The sequence below is a fragment of the Silurus aristotelis genome (genome assembly GCF_946808225.1).
Source record: "Silurus aristotelis genome assembly, chromosome: 13".
NCBI classification, from domain to species: domain Eukaryota; kingdom Metazoa; phylum Chordata; class Actinopteri; order Siluriformes; family Siluridae; genus Silurus; species Silurus aristotelis.
Window position 1 is genome coordinate 9,842,702 of NC_139586.1, and position 17,061 is coordinate 9,859,762.

The 17,061-nt window shown below is 39.2% G+C and overlaps 1 pseudogene across 1 annotated transcript; it reads left to right on the top strand.

Moving 5' to 3' along the window:
- Positions 1 to 451: 451 nt before the first annotated feature.
- On the top strand, positions 452 to 8,281 carry LOC310736184 (vitellogenin-like; annotated as a pseudogene). Its single transcript, XR_014538190.1, has 27 exons — positions 452 to 491; positions 596 to 616; positions 704 to 855; positions 955 to 1,206; positions 1,300 to 1,461; positions 1,554 to 1,702; positions 1,810 to 1,960; positions 2,868 to 3,025; positions 3,101 to 3,266; positions 3,353 to 3,478; positions 3,677 to 3,895; positions 3,983 to 4,200; positions 4,283 to 4,384; positions 4,481 to 4,605; positions 4,722 to 4,823; positions 4,912 to 5,043; positions 5,274 to 5,460; positions 5,558 to 5,660; positions 5,754 to 5,942; positions 6,041 to 6,297; positions 6,374 to 6,741; positions 7,063 to 7,086; positions 7,186 to 7,251; positions 7,359 to 7,562; positions 7,665 to 7,816; positions 7,919 to 8,057; positions 8,138 to 8,281. The product of XR_014538190.1 is annotated as a vitellogenin-like (transcript).
- The last annotated feature ends 8,780 nt before the right edge of the window (positions 8,282 to 17,061 follow it).

A 17,061-nucleotide genomic window follows, 5' to 3' on the forward strand; every position in this document is an offset into this window, starting at 1 on the left:
AGAACCTAGAATATGACATTTTTCAGTTGTTTCACACTTTTTTGTTATGTATATAATTCCATATATAATTCCACATGTGTTAATTCATAGTTTTGATGCCTTCAGTGTGAATCTACAATTTTCATAGTCATGAAAATAAAGAAAACTCTTTGAATGAGAAGGTGTGTAAAAAAGCATTGTAATTATTTTCAATAATTTAGTATTTAAATAATATTTAACAAACATAAAAAAAATACATAGAAATTGGTGACTTGTGGACAATGCTTGGGTATATATGATGGAAGGGTAAGGTAACCTGACCTGAAATGATTATTTTGTATCAACTGTGAAATAATATCTAGTCTACGGTACAGCACAACTAGTTAATAATCTACATAGGGCAACCATTAATCAGCAAATTTTCTACAATATAAAGACAGGCTTTTGGTGAATTCATTACAAACCTCCAGCCATGAGAGCTGTTGTGCTTGCCTTGACTGTGGCTCTTGTGGGTAAGTCATAATTTGAATTTAGTTATTAGGTTTTATTATTTATTTTATTCACTAACCACGTAGTAGCTTATAATACAATTGTATCATTTTTCATTTATGTTTAGCGAGTCATCAGGTTAACCTTGGTAAGTAAAAGAAATTTTTATAAATAATTATAATAGATCACATTGTAACATTTATGCTAGAAAAGTATTTATAAAATAATTAATCAGTTCCAGAGTTTGCTGCGGGTAAAACCTATGTATACAAGTATGAAGGCTTGCTCTTGGGTGGTCTGCCTCAAGAGGGTCTGGCCAAGGCTGGTGTAAAAGTCAGTAGCAAGGTTCTCATCAGTGCTGTGGCCCAGAATTCCTTCCTTCTGAAGGTAAACTTATGCATGAATGATGTTGATATGACAGGTAGATACAATAACATGAACTAAGTTGATATATTTAATACATATTTTTCAAAATCTTACTCATAGCTCCAAGATCCTCAGCTCTTTGAGTACACTGGAATCTGGCCCCAGGATTCTTTCGTTCCTGCTGCAAAACTCACCTCAGCATTAAATGCTCAGCTTGTGATTCCCATTAAATTTGAGTATTCTAATGGTGTGGTGGGTAAGATATTTGCCCCTGCTGGAGTCTCTGCTACTGTTTTGAATCTGCACAGAGGCATCCTCAACATCCTTCAGCTCAACCTCAAGAACACACAGAATGTGTATGAGCTGCATGAGGTAAAAGCCTAAATATGAGTAATATTTACTAACAGTGAGATTATAATTCTATTCTGAACTGACATCTTAACTAAAGCTATTTTGTTCTCAAAGGCTGGACCTCAGGGAATTTGCAAGACCCACTACATGATCACAGAAGATGTACAGACCCATCAGATTGCTGTAAGAAAGTCGAAAGATCTGAACAACTGCCATGATAGAGTCAGAAAGGACATTGGTCTAGCTTACACTGAAACCTGTGATGAGTGCCAGCAGGTAATTTGAGAAACTCTTAGTAATTTCTGTCTTTGCATTTGATTTCTTTAAAACAAATGATATTAAATTATTAATATATGTTTTCACCACAGAGGCTTAAGAGTCTGACCGGGACTGCAACATTCAGCTACATCATGAAGCCCACAGATACTGGTGCACTTGTTTCTGAGGCTACAGTTGAAGAGATCCATCAGTTTTCACTCTTTAATACAGCAACTGGAGCAGCTCAAATGAAAGCCAAGTATGATCTCTAATATTTAAAAAAAAAAACTTTATAATTGACAGAATATGTTTCTGAATATCATTTTCATTTAGGCATTTGAATAATATTTGGATTTTTTTTTTCAGGCAAATTTTGAACTTACAGGAGGTTAAGAATTCCCCAATTGCTCCCCATGCTGGTAAATACTCAGTTCGTGGATCACTGCAGTATGAATTTGCAACTGAGATTCATCAAACCCCAATTCAGCTTCTGAAGATCAGTAATGCACAGGCCCAGGTACCTTTATCAGGTTATATTTTAGCAATATTGCAAGAATACTATAGAATAAAATTGTTTGAATATTGTCTGATTGATGATCTAATGGCCTTAAAATGTATGCTTAATATGGCCCAACAGGACACAATAAAGTCTAATATTTAGTTTATTTTTCATTAAAAATAAAATAAATAACGGCTAATGTTAAAAGCCGAAATTGGCCAATGAATACAATACAAAGGAATCCATATGAAGAGAGCAAGGTGGTATGATTGCTGCTAGAAGATTTGTACATTATCTTTAAAATGCATCTGTTGATATTCATCAGAGGGATTATTTTCATTGGTTTATTTTTGTGATTAGCATTTATATTTGAAATCAAAATTTATATTTTCATTCATGGCATTTGGCAGATGCCAATGACTTTTTGAGAATTTGAGACTTTTTAATTAACAATCATGTCATTTATACAAGTGAGCAGATGAGTTTAAAATCCTTGATCAAGGGCCCTGCAGTGGCACGTTGGTGGAGCTGAGATTCACTCACAACCTTTTAATCAAAAGCCAAATGTCTTCACCACCCATATTCATAAAAAAATCAAATGTCTATTTGATGATGTTGTGAATATAGTAATGTTCCCAGTATACAATCCATTGGAACAATTGGAATTTTTGACACATTTTTCAAACACAGATAAGTAGTGGGACAGAAAAAGTGAAACGTAGTAGTGATGTTATATTAAATATCATAAAATTTAGAACCCTGCTTTGCTATACAGATTAAATGAATGAAATAATCTTCTTCAAAATAGATTCTTTCATTTTCCTGTATTCAGTGAAAAACATCCAACCTTATCAACTCTGATAGTGTTTTGACTGACAAAAATGTATTTATTTATTTTTAAAATATTTTTTTAATTCACTTACAGATTGCAGAGGTCTTGCAGCATCTTGTTGCAAATAATGCGGCTATGGTTCATGAAGATGCTCCTCTGAAGTTCATCCAGCTTGTCCAGTTCATGCGTGTTGCTACAATGGAGAATATTGAAGCCATCTGGGCTCAGTACAAGAACAAACCTGTTCACAGGTAAAGTTATATTTAATATTACCATAAAATTAGGATTCAAGATTATTTGCTTTTTTAATATCTGTATTTTGACAGACGTTGGCTTTTGGATGCACTTCCTGTTGTGGGTACACACGTAGACCTGAATTTCATCAAGGAGAAGTTTCATGCTAATGAGCTTGCTGTCCCTGAACTTACTCAAGCCCTTATAGTTGCTTTGCACATGGTCCATGCTAATCCAGATACCATCCAGCTTACTGCTGTGAGTGCAAAACTTAGTATGTTTCACTTAAGACAGGAGAACCTTGTATAAGTATTATATAACATTTGAACCTCTTTCACCATCAGAATCTGGCTTCAAACCCCAAAGTCAAGAATATTCCAGTGCTGCGTGAGGTGATCATGCTTGGTCAAGGTTCTATGGTTGCCAGATACTGTGCTGAAGTTCATTCATGTCATGCTGATCTTCTTAAGGTAAAGCTTTTGTTCACTAATGCACATATGTTTAAAACAATTTAGCAATCTTACATTTCTGTACTTATTAGAAAAAAAGAAGTAAATGTAGTTTTCTGCCCTCTCTACCCTGACCACACAATATCTACAGTTATGAAAGAATTTTCACTTGTGCTGTGATACAAGAGTAAAGATGTGTTTCTTGATTTTGATTACCAGCATATCCATGAGAATGCTGCTGAGGCTATTTCTAAGGCTGATATTCCTGAAATCAGACTGGCTCTTAAGGCTCTGGGCAATGCTGGCCACCCTGCCAGCCTTAAAACCATCATGAAACTCCTGCCTGGATTTGGAAGTGCTGCTGCTTCCATTCCCATGAGGGTCCAGATTGATGCCCTCTTGGCTCTTAGGAACATTGCTAAAAAGGAGCCAAAGTTGGTTAGTATGGAGTGATGTATAAACACAGTAGCTGTTGTGGATGGTGGCTTAAGTTTCTTAATTATGTTATTTATTTATTTATTTCAGGTTCAGCCAGTGGCACTGCAACTTTTCATGGACAGGGCACTACATCCTGAACTACGCATGGTTGCCTGCATTGTGCTCTTTGAGACAAAGCCATCAGTTGCTCTCATGGCCACTCTTGGTGGTGCTTTGGAGAAAGAGACCAATATGCATGTTGTCAGTTTTGCTTATTCCCACATCAAGTCTCTGTCCAGAAGCATGACACCTGATAATATGCATGTGTAAGAATGCTGTTAATTTTAGTACTAAGTTAATTCATACGTGTAAACTAAATCTAATAAAAATATTTTTCTGTAATTGCAGGGCTGCTGCAGCAAATGTTGCCATCAGGATGTTGAGCCCAAAACTGGAGAGACCATTTGAGTGAACATTTTAGCAGAGCCAACCATTTGGATCTCTATATCTGTATGTTTGAATATGTTTTTATGATTTATTTGTATGTTTAAAACAAAAATGTTTTCTTGTAACTACAATTGTTTTTGGTTTTTTTCTTGGTCCAAGCTCCTTTCATGGTTGGTGCTGCTGGTACTGCTTACTTGATCAATGATGCGGCCACCGCTTTGCCCAGAGCTGTCATCGCTAAAGCACGAGCTTACCTGGCTGGAGCTGCTGCTGATGTTGTTGAGGTAGAAATAGCATGTCTTCAAAGGTGTTGCTGAATTTGTTAAGATTCTGGAATCATGGTTTTGTCTAGCACTGGCACTGGCATTGGCACTGCTATTGATTAGTTTATTTCAACCAGGTTGGTCTGAGAACTGAAGGACTCCAGGATGTTCTACAGAAGACTCATGCTGCAGATGATAAATCTGATCGCATCACTAAAATCACACGTACCCTTAAGGCTGTAAGTTCCCTTTAGCAGTGTATACATTTTTTGCTTTGGCTGTATAGCAAATTTATCATGTATACATTTTCTTTGTTTGTGCTCCAAGCTGATGGAATGGAAGTCTTTGCCATCAGATCAACAGCTGGCATCTATCTATGTCAAAGTTCTTGGACAGGAAATTGCTTTTGCCAGCATTGACAAAAACTACATTGACAGAATCATTGAACAAGCAGCACAGGTCATTTTATTCAATCCTTTCTTTTAGGCAAAAGTAAACTTTTCGAGAGGATTTCAATGTAACAGAGTGCAAATGTTTTATACAAATGAATATTCTTTTTTTAATGTTTACTCAATTTCTTTTAATATTTATTAAGTTTGACTTGATGTACTGGTTATACACCCGGTTCTAATTTGAATAACCTTAAAATAAATCATTGTAATAAAGATTTATTCTAATGTAATGCACAGATTACCACTGGATTACATTCTCGTGAACTGATGAAGGAGGCTTTTAAGGCATTGCAGAAAGGAATTGCCTTCCAGTATGCCAAGCCCCTGCTGGCAGCTGAGGTGCGTCGCATTCTACCTACTTGTCTTGGTGTACCAATGGAGCTTGGTTTCTACACTGCTGCTGTTGCTGCTGCAGCACTCAATGGTATGACTTTTTTTACTCTTATACTAGTGTAAAGCATGTAAATATATGAATCAGTTCGACCAAATGATTTCCATTTAAAAGTAATTTCTGTTAACAGTTCAGGCAACAGTTAACCCAACTTTACCTGAGCATCCAGAGACTCTCACCCTTGATCAGGTGATGAAGAGCAATCTCCAGCTGCAAGCTGAAGCCAGACCAAGGTACACTTTAAGAAAGACACATGACAGACAAAATGTTGAAGGTTTTTTAAAGCTAGTGAAATTCATTTTCTTATCTATTTATTTTGCTTTCAGTGTTGCCCTTCAGACATTTGCTGTAATTGGAGTGAACACTGCCCTAGTTCAGGCTGCTGTTATGGCCAGAGGAAAGGTACACACTGCATTGCCAGGGAAACTGGTTATAAAGGCAGACCTTCCAAAGGGCAATGTAAAGCTGGAGGTTCTACCTGCTGCTGCTGTTCCTGATAATATTGCTACTATCAGGTAGGAAAAAGGCAACTGATTACTTTTATCTCTATAAGGAAAATACGATTCATTTAAAAAACTAAACAACTTAAGAAAAATGATTCTGGTTTCCTCAGCTTTGAGACTGTTGCAGTGGCTAGAAATATTGAGGACCTTCCCAATGAGAGAGTCATATCTCTGGCACCTCCAGTGCCATCTGATGCTGCACAAAGGTTGATACCTGCTTCAATTCAGAAGTCTGTGTGTACTGTTATTCCTCATATTCAAATCAAAGGATGCATTGAAGTTGCCTCCCAGAATGCTGGCTTTATGGAAGCAAATCCTCTGTGTTCTTTTATTGGAAGACACTCAGCTCGAATTTCAGTGGCAAGAGGTAATTTGCAAAGATTTAATTGCATATAAGTTCATATTCAGTTTAAAACATCAAATAATTACTGTTTGTGTTTCAGCTGAGGGTCCTGCCCTTGAAAGACTGGAGTTTGAGATACAACTTGGCTCTAAGGCAGCTGAGAAGCTTGTGAAAGATGTCAACCATGGTAATAATGAAAATACAGAAGAAAGTACCATCTTGTTAAAACTGAGGGAGATTCTGGAGTCTGGAAGGAGGAGTGATAACTCCAGTTCAAGCAGCTCCTCGTCCTCTGTAAACAATAGCAAGGGTGTGAGAGGCAGTCAGAGAGTGAGCAGCAGCAAGAGTGGCAGCAGCAGTAAGAGTGGCAGCAGCAGCAAGAGTGGCAGCAGCAGGAATGGCAGCAGCAGTAAGAGCAGCAGCAGCAGAAGCAGCTCTATGAATTCTTCCAATATTCGCCTGAACAAGGTAAAACAAACCTGTATAATGCACAATATTTAGCCAATGAAAAAATATACAAATGTCTACATTCTTATATATATTAAATACAATTACAATTGTATTACACCACCACCAACAACAACAACAACAACAACAACAACCACAACATTATTAATAATAATGGTTTTTATCAAATTTGTATTCCCAGTGACCCAACAACTGGTTGTCTGCTAAATTCTAATTATTAATATATTGTACATGTCTTTTACATGTCAAATAACAATGTTTTCTATTGGTAAGAATAATAGTTTTTTTTGTTTTTTTTAGGATAAAAATTCATATCGTCAGTTCCGGAAATTCCATAAGAACCAGGTATCTCAAATCCTCCTTAACTTTATTAATATATGTGTCATTTGTTTTTTTATTAATTTATTTAAAAATAGATGTTTACTAAAAATCTTCCATTTTTAGTATATGACATCACAAGAAACATCAAAGGCCAGCAGCTCTTCTAGCATTGAGGCAATGCAGAGAAAGGTACAATAACATTGTTTCATGAATAAAAAAAAATCTTATTAGACATCCTAACATCTAAAATTGGCATTTTCTGTATGAATTCTCAAAATCCATGTTTATAATTTTAGGCTAAATTACTTGGAGATGCGGCTCCGCCTGCTTTTGCCATCATTGCTCGTGCCATTAGATCTGACCGCAAGTTGGGATACCAGATTGCTGCTTACTCGGACAAGTCCACTTCAAGAGTACAATTTGTGTTTGCCTCAATAGCTCAGAATGACAAATGGAAGATATGTGCTGATGCTATATTCCCAAGCAAGCATAAAGTTGCAGTAAGTTGCTATGGAAGCTCTTAAGAAAAGTGTTTTCGATTTCTTTTTTCAATGTTTTATTTAATGTTGAATTGTTACACTGATCAAATACTTTTCCATTAGGCCAGAGTTGCTATTGGTGAGCAGTGCCAGGAATATTCTTTAACTGTCAAGGCTGAAACTGGTCTGCATGAGGCACATGCTGCTGCTCGTTTGCAAGTTTACTGGAACAGAGTACCAAGAATTGCAGATAATGCTATTCCCTATTTCAAGAGGTATTCTGTCAACAAGATCAGAAGGGCAAATATATTGTAGTGTATAAAATTTTACTTTAATAGTTTTCTGTCTTCTTCTCTTTCTTCTTCTTCTACTAACAGGGCAAGGGAGTACATCTACATAGTAGCTCCCCTGGCTGGATTTGATGCTGATAGAGCTAATAATAATGAGAAACAGATCAATGTGATTTTTGCCTTACCCACTCAAAAGTCTATGAATGTTATTATTAGGACTCCAAAGGTGAGAATCACTGTTTATCAAGTTTTTGCATAGTTTATAACTTGTAAATAAATATTTAACATTTATGCTTTCTATTCCAGATGACACTGTCAAAGCAAGATGTATCTCTTCCCATTGACCTGCCTACTGAACAGGATGGAACCATTCCAGCTCTCAAGAATTTGGATATATGGGCCATTATCGAGGAATATCTAAATGGTATCCAAAACAGATGGCATATGTGATTTCAAATATGTACATTAAGTGAATGAAGTAAAGAGCATCCAAAAGACAGAATGTTTTGTGTGTGTACCTTTTTTTATATTTAAATATCTTTGTAAACCAATTTCTAAATTGCAATTTTTCAAATCTATGATAAAACTTTTCAGATCAGAGCAATGTCAGAGCACTCCCTTGTATCCAGTACTTTGCAAATATTAAATGAGTCTTCTTCCTCTTTTGGCTGTTCCCATTAGGGGTTGCCACAGCGGATCATCCTTCTCCATACTACTCTGTCTTCTACATCTGCCTCTTTCAAACAAACTACCTGCATGTCTTCCCTCACCACATCCATAAACCTCCTCCTTGGTCTTCCTCTTTTCCTTCTTCCTGGTGGTTTCATCATCAGCATTCTCCTAATGATGTTCCCAAGTCTCCCATGTCCAAACCATTTAAATCGAGCTTCTCTCACTTTGTCTCCAAAACGTCCTACATATGCTGTCCCTCTAATAAACTATTTTTTAATCCTGTCCTTCCAAGTCAGTCTCAATGAAAATCTTAACATCTTCAGCTCTGCTACCTCCAGTTCGACCTCCTGTCTTTTAGTCAATGCCACTGTCTCTAAACCATAAACCATAGCAGGTCTCACCACAGTCCTATAAACCTTTCCTTTCACTCTTGCAGACTCTCTTCTATCACAAATCACTTTCATTCCCCTTCTCTCCAGCATGTACCTTCGCCTCTCCATGCTCTTCTCCACCTGCTCTCTACTCTCACCACAAATCACAATATCATCCACAAACATCATAGTCCACGGAGACGCCTGTCTGACCTCATCCGCCAGCCTGTCCATCACCACTGCAAACAGGAAAGGGCTCAGAGCCAACCTCCACCGTAAACCAGTTTGTCGTTCTTACTGCAAACCTCACTGCTGTCACACTGTCCTCATACATGTCCTGCACCACCACCCTATACTTCACTGACACACCTGAGTTCCGCATACAATACCACAACTCCTCCCTCGGCACCATGTTGTACGCTTTCTCTAAATCCACAAACACAACTCACAACAAATGCAACTCCTTCTGACCTTCACTTTAATTGTCCATCAATATTCTCAAAGCAAATAATGCATATGTAGTGCTCTTCTTGGCATGAATGCATACTGTTACTCACAGATGGTCTCTCTCTCAGCCTGGTTTCCACAACTCTTATATAACTTCATGGTGTGACTGTATAACTTTATTCCCCTGTAGTTACTGCAGGTCTGCACATCTCCCTTAATCTTACAAATTGGTACCAGCACACTCCTTCCTCAGGCATCCCTTCATCATCCAAAACTTGTTGGTTAACAACCTGGTTAAGAATTCCACTGCAATCTCTCCTAAACATCTCCATGGTTCTACTGGTGTTATCTGGTCCAACTGACTTTCCACTATTCATCCTCTTAATCGCTGCTCTCACTTCCTCCTTACTAATCCTAACCACTTCCTGCTTTACCACCTCTTTTCCCTTTACCTACTTGGCCATTGAAGTCTGCTCCAATCACCAATTGTTCTTTCCTAGGTACACCTTCTACTACTTCATCTAACTCCAGAATTCTTTCTTCTCCTCCATCTCACAACCCAATTGTAGAGCATAGACACTTAATTACATTTATCATCACCCCTTCAACTTCCAGCTTCACATTCATAACCCTATCAGAAACTCTTTTCACATCCACTACACTCTTACTGTACTCTTTCTTCAGGATCACCCCTACACCATAAATATTAAATGAGTAGTACAGAATATAGAACATTAAACTTCAGACAGGCCTGTTTATGTGCATTCTTGAGCAGAGAGACCTTGGTGTGTTACCAATGATTTTTGTTGGTGACTGTGGTTTTAGCTCCATTTAGATCATTAACAAGCTCCTCCTATGAAATTTTAGGCTGATCCCTTACCTTACCAGGAAGCTATAAAAAGCACATAGAGTGAAGCCGAATGCGGGCAGTGTGGCAGGGGGACGCAGCATCTCAATCCCTCAGGGATCTAGGGTTACATACTTGTAGCGAATTTAGCTAGCAAAAAGGGAATTATTTGTAAGTAATTATAATGGATTATAATCACTCCTAAATATTTAAATTACATTGTTGAATTAACGTTACAATTATTTGGTCTGTTCTACATCAAACAGACAGTATAACCTTTTATTAATTCCAAAAAGGGTATCTCCCTGGCCAAGAAAGACGCGACCCCCCTTTACTTTATTCCGTACAAATAATAGAGCATGTTAATTAAATCAAAATATTGCAGGGACTTTGAAATGTGAGCGGCACTCAGAGACAATCACTTATGACAAATACAGCATTTAAGGAATGAGACAAACACAACACAGAACTAGCTACACAAATATACAAAAAATAAATAAAAGAAAATATAAAAAATTTAAGAATTGGTAAAAGAAGGAAGAAAAGGAAAAAGAAGAAAGAGAGAGAAAGGAAGAAAAGTAATGGCAAGGTTAACTTCAAAAATAACCACAACCTAAACGAGAATCATCAAGAAATTCAAATTCACCTTAAAAATAAGGGGCTCAAGCTTAATCATTGGTAAAACGCTGATTACTTGCATTAGCTTTGTGCTGAACAAGAGTTCAGATGCGGTAGACAAAGGAAATTCTTGAAGAGCCTATAAGGAGGGAGTTAGATGTTCTTCCAGGTTCTTCTGAAGATCAGAGTAGGAGAAGTTCTTGAAGATAAAGCTTGCTGGAAGACCTGCCTCAAAGGGTTTGAGTCCCGTCTCGAAGAAAAGTAGAGAGTGAATGGTTTTATGGTTTGAGGGTTCCTGTAAAGTCAACCAGAGAAGCCAGGGGGGTTATCTGGCTTTGCGTTATCATTTGAATGCTCCTTTGAAGTCAGCTAGAGAGGTCAGGGATTATCCTGTTTTGTATCTTTGGTGTGGGGGTACGACATTGTGGTATGAAAACCCACCAACAGAGGTGCAAACCGTGGTGCTTGTCCTTTGAGTGAACTGCAAAGGTTAAAGGTTAAAAGGCATACCTGGGACATGAAATCTAAAAGACACTAGCCAGACCCAACATACATAACCTAGAGACATTCCCTTTCGGGTTTTGGAGGAACACTCCAGAGGACCAGGCCTTAGAGGCTGCCACACTCCGGGTTGAGTGCGCTTTGACACTGAACGAAGTGGAAAGACCAGAGGACGCAATAGGTGTAATGGCAAAAAGACTTTGAGGGTGGATGGAGCCAACCCTTTTGTGAACTGTTCCTGCAGGAAATGCAGCACTGAACCAACCAGGCAGTGGACTAGGTCGAATTGGTGATGAGCGCACCACACAGTGAAAAGATGCCTCAGGGGCCACAGCCACAGCCTCCATAGCTCTGGGCGTGGGTGAACTATTGCACCCCCTTGCTTGAAAGAGGAGATCCCTTTTCAGAGGTAAATGACAAAACACCCCTAGCGGGACTCACAAACCGAGCGGCACCCCCAGCAAGGAGAGACGGCTGGGCGATGCCCCCAGTGGAACTTGGAGGCCGGGCGATGTACTTCATGGGGCTTGGAGACAGGAACTTGGGTCGGCGCCTCTTGGTGTCAGTAACTCGGTCTGGGCCTTCCCAGAACCGTGGGGGCTGAAGTTGAGGTCCGCCGTTGTCATCCCGAACATCTCTGTCAAATGCCTGATGAAATTGCATGACTTTGTAGATCCGACCACAAGTGAGGTGGAAACTTTAACTTATAAAGGGGCATGGGAATGAGGAACAGATGTAGGTGAATAACGCTGGGCGTGGCAGAGAGAGGCAGCTTGAGAGCCTCCGAGGGGGGCATGGCAGGTGGATCCCTGACAATAATCTCAGTGTTTAAGACTTTTTTGAAAATATATTTGTTTAGACAAGCCTTTTGTGAATAGGTTTTTTTAAGGTAAAGGAGTAGATCTGGAAGGATCATTGTTATAGACAAATGTATATATAAACAGTCTGCTATAATATCTTATGACTACAATCCCCCTGAGCACTTACTCTCAAGTTTTATACTCAAGTCCTATATGTAACTATAAAGAAAAAATTTTGTCTTGTATCACCCAGATGAGGATGGTTCCATTTTGAGTCTGGTTCCACTCAAGGTTTCTTCCTCATACCATCTGTCACGATCAGGACCATGCGGAGAACGCGTGAGTAAATCAGTTATCTCTTTATTAGCTTTTGAACATATACAAGGGTCGAGGAGAAGCACGAACCATAATGCAGGTATAATCCGTAACACGGGTATAATCCGTAATGTGGGTATATTCCGAAATGCAGGTATCAACCGTAATGCGGGTATTATCCTTAACGCGGGTCTAATCCGTAAAGCGGGTCTAATCCTTAACGCAGGAGAGTCCGCGATGATCACCTCTGTGAGCCGATGTAGGCAAACCCATCTAGCGTGCTTCCTTAGAAGCGGTAGCAGGAGCATGGTCCAACTGGAAATACTGGCGGTAAAGAGTCGGGTAGATCACTGTACGCAACTTAGTAGATGCGAGTGAGGTGGAAAGGGACCCTTTAAAGGGGAAAGGTAATGTTGAACAGGTGCAGGCGATTAGAGCAGGGCGAGGCCAAGTGAGAGCCTTGGAGGGAGGCGTGGCAGCTGGCTACCTGACAACAGCTCAGGAAGCTTTTTCTTTTTATTAGGGATAAACTTACAGACAGATTTATAAATTTTGAATTTATACACGTAATCTACTTATTTTCGTAACATTGTTTTGATACATTGTCTATTTTTAAAAGTAGTATACAAATTAAATTAAATTGAATTAAATTGAATTGAACTGAATTGAATGGAGTGTTTTGGTGAACTGGTATGTTTGGATGCTGTCATCTGCCTACTATGGCATGCCATATATTATCCCTTATGTCTGTGTTCTTTCCAGCTATCCCTTTTAGTTAGTTTTAGTTTTAGTAGATGTCATAGCAAACTTTCACCCTAATTATACTGCACACTGTGGACAACTAAAAATATTTGGGTGTATACACACTGACGCTGTGTATAAGGGGTTGAGCAGACTTTATTTCCTGAGGAAGCTCAGATTCTTCAGTGTATGCAGCAGGATGCTGGAGATTTTTTTTATCAGTCTGTGGTGGCAAGTGCCCTTTATAGTGCTGTTGTACGCTGCATTAGTAGCATGAGCAGCATTAGTGCCAGGGATGCAGGCAATCTAAAAAAAATCATCTGCATGGTTGAATACATAATCAGACACAAACTGGACAGATTGGGGACAGTAAGGGACAACAGGTCACTGAACAAACTCCTGTCAATCATGGAAAATCCATCCAACCCACTACATGATCCCATACAGAGGCACCGGAGATCATTCTTCAACAGACTGATTCAGCTTTGCTGCCACAAAGAACACTGTACATGACTCACTGCTCTGTAAAATATGATAAATGCAATTTATATACATATCCCATTATTCACTTTACACACTTACACATTCACTAACCATTAGCACATTTCACCCTTTTCTTTATTTCTTTTTGAATTGCCTGTTGCAGTCTGTTTTTTAAGTAGCATCATCTGTCAATATCATATTTATTTATTTAAGTTAAAATTATTTACTTATATTCTGCCTTAAGTCACTAACTAATGTTTCTATACATATGTAGAATACATCACAAAAGTAGCACATGCTTTTTACAGTCAAAAAAATGTAAACTATAATGGCAGCAAATCAGCAAATACTTCCTGCAGACTGACTCAGCGACAAAGAAGATTTGGATGAAAAGATCTGGAGTTTTTACAAGGTAAGCTATTTTCCATATTTATAAATGATTCACACTTAGGCATCAACTATTTATGATTAAATTGCTTTTGATTTAATAAATACCTTAATTTGGCAGTGACTGCAGTTATTGGCGAATTAACTATTTCATGCCTTCTATAAAATATAAATAAATATTTAGAGAATTTTTTTATCATTATAAGATGCACTGTCAACTCACTATGTGCATCCTGTTTTACAGATTATGTGTTTGCCTTTTTTGAATAGCTTTGTCATCTCGATGTTCATTTTACTTTGCTAGAAATATCCTTTGCAAATATGGCAAAATATTGGACAAACCCACTTAATCACTGTATATGAAAGTTATCTACATTTAAAGGTTTGATTTTTATTTTTAGTGTCCAATTACGCCAGACTGATCAGTCCCTAACTAGTCTGTATAAGCACAGCTAGGTTGAAGGACAGTGGGGCCAGGAGTGGCACTGCGGTCCAGGCTATAGAACCAGATGAAGGTCTTCGGGGTAGACCAGCCCACAGCGTTGCAAATATCATTTAGAGATGCTCCATAGGACCAGGCTTTACACTAGAGTGAGCACTGACCCCAAATGGGGCAAGAAGACCAAGGACGAGATAAAAGAGGATGAGATAGCATCCACAGTCCACCTGCTGTGGGTCTGCTTGTTCATAGGAAGTCCCTTTTATAGGTACTTTAGCAGACAAACAGCTGCTTCACAGCTCCGTTGTGTGGATGTAAGCTTGCACTGGACACAGCCAGTTAAGCTTCTCATGGTTCGGGGGCCTGAAAGAGAGGAGGATAGAATGCCTAAATCACAAAGGGTTGTGGGAACCAAGGATACATTAGGAACATACCCCGGACTGGGGTAGAGAAAAGCACTGGCCATTCCTGGGGTAAACAGGAGAGACGGGGCCACGGAAATGGTCTTAAATGTAAGAAATTTTAAGGGGCATCTTGTGCAAGGGCTTGAAGGGAGGCTTAGACAGGGCCTCCAGAATGACGGCTAGGTCCCACACAGGCACTCAAGGCTGCACCAGAGTCCTCAGCCTCCAGGTAATGCAGAGAAAACATGTTACCAACGGGTGCTTGCCCAGTAAATGCTCAGTGAGTGCAGCACGATCAGCCGCAATAGCAGACATGAAACATTTCAGAGTAGAAGGAGACAACACTGTGGCAAACAGTTTCTGAAGGAATTCCAGCGCTGAACCAACTGGGAAGTTACCTGTATCCAATTGGTGGTGCTCGCACCACAAAGTGAACAGGTGCCACTTTGCAGCATACAACCTCCTCATGGAGGGAGCTCTGGATTCGAAAATTATCTCTACAACCTTGGCAGATAGACCAGCGGCTAAGAGCTGTGCCCCCTCTGGGGGCCACAACTACAGCCTCCACAACTATGGGCGGGGTGATACAAGGTGCCTTCTGCCGGAGAGGTCAAACCATGGCCTACCCGACCGAACTGGAGCTATCCGGAGGAGATAGCAATCTCTCTCCAGCACTCCTGGGAGCAGCACAACAGGTAGAAAGGTATGGCCATGGAATCCTGCCTGAACAGGGCTGGGTGAGTGAGGAAAAACTAGAGAGGACAGTGCAAAAATTGTCCAGGCTCTGAATCACGTGTGTGTAATCTGTCCAATGGAAAGTGCAGTGTCACCGGCGGAGTGACGTCACGACCAGGAAGCTATAAAAAAGCACATGTAGTGAAGCCAGTAGCAGCTTCTGTTTGTTTATGAAGCGCTCTGTGTGTATTTCATGTTGAATTGTCTGTCTATTGTTTGCCAAAACCAATGTCCACTGCACTCGCATGTCAGTAGGTCAATAACTAGTTCCTGGTGCTCACAAATGGACCTCACAGAGATAACATTAGAAAAACAATTGTGGCAGTTCAACCTCTGAGACATCCCCTGACACAGTCTCACCTTTAACTCCACAACTCCACTGTTTTACATGTATAGGACAGGAAGAGCTGTATGATGTTATTATCAAAGCTAAATCAACAACATGTCAGTTAGATCCCATTCCAACAAATCTACTGAAGGAAGTGTTATATACAGCTGGTCAGCCTCTTCTGAATATTATTAACTCCTCACTATCTTTAGGTCATGTCCCTAAATCCCTCAAGCTAGCAGTTATTAAGCCCCTCATTAAAAAACCTAATCTGGATCCAAACATGCTATCGAATTACAGACCCATTTCAAATCTCCCATTTATGTCTAAGATTTTAGAAAAGATTGTCGCTGCCCAGTTATGTTCCCACTTGCAAAAGAACAATATCTTTGAAGAGTTTCAGTCAGGTTTTAGGCCCTATCATAGCACAGAAACTGCACTAGTTAAAATCACCAATGACCTGTTTTTAGCTTCAGACCAAGGCTTCATCTTTCTGTTAGTTTTGCTAGATCTTAGTGCTTCGTTCAACACTATAGATCATGATCTTCTCCTAGATCGCTTACAGAATTACATCGGCATTCAGGGACAGGCATTAAGCTGGTTTAAATCCTACCTGTCTGATCGTTACCATTTTGTAGATTTAAATGGAGAGCTCTCCAGGCTAATGCTAGTGAAATATGGCATGCCACAAGGTTCAGTTCTAGGACCCCTGCTCTTCACAATATACATGCTTCCCTCAGAAAATATTATTAGAAGGCATGGAATTAGCTTCCATTGTTATGCTGATGATACCCAGCTATATATCTCATCTAAACCAGGCAATACAGCTCAATTAACTCGGATAACTGAGTGTGTTAAGAAAATAAGAGATTGGATGACCCATAACTTTCTAACGTTATGAAACTTTTTTCATAACTTTAAATTCTGATAAGACGGAGATTTTGCTAATTGGCCCAAAAACTAGTATACAGAAGGTCCAGCATCTCAACCTGCATTTAGACGGATGTTCTGTAACCACTAGTTCAACAGTAAAAGACCTGTGAGTTATTTTAGACACCAACTTGTCTTTTAAAAATCATATCAACCAAGTTACAAAAACAGCCATCTTTCACCTTAGAAATATTTCTAAACTAAGAAATATG